Here is a 237-nt window from a genome sequence, read left to right as displayed (position 1 = left end):
GTTCCACATCGCGATCGTATATGGTCGTCTTCATTCACTGGTCCCCCGACATCAACAAGCCTCAGTTAAAGGGACCATCACCACAGATCTCTTATAGCGAGGGAGAGAGACTCTGATCGGGGAAGATGCTACCAAAGTCATTTAAGTTTGAAATGATCTTGTGGACGTACGGAGATGGGCTAAAGCCGGCCGGTGCACAGGTGATGGGGATGGAGAAAATGGTAATGTAAATTAGAC

The sequence above is a fragment of the Penaeus monodon genome, chromosome 23, assembly GCF_015228065.2.
Source record: "Penaeus monodon isolate SGIC_2016 chromosome 23, NSTDA_Pmon_1, whole genome shotgun sequence".
Taxonomy (NCBI): domain Eukaryota; kingdom Metazoa; phylum Arthropoda; class Malacostraca; order Decapoda; family Penaeidae; genus Penaeus; species Penaeus monodon.
This window is presented reverse-complemented; position numbering follows the sequence as displayed.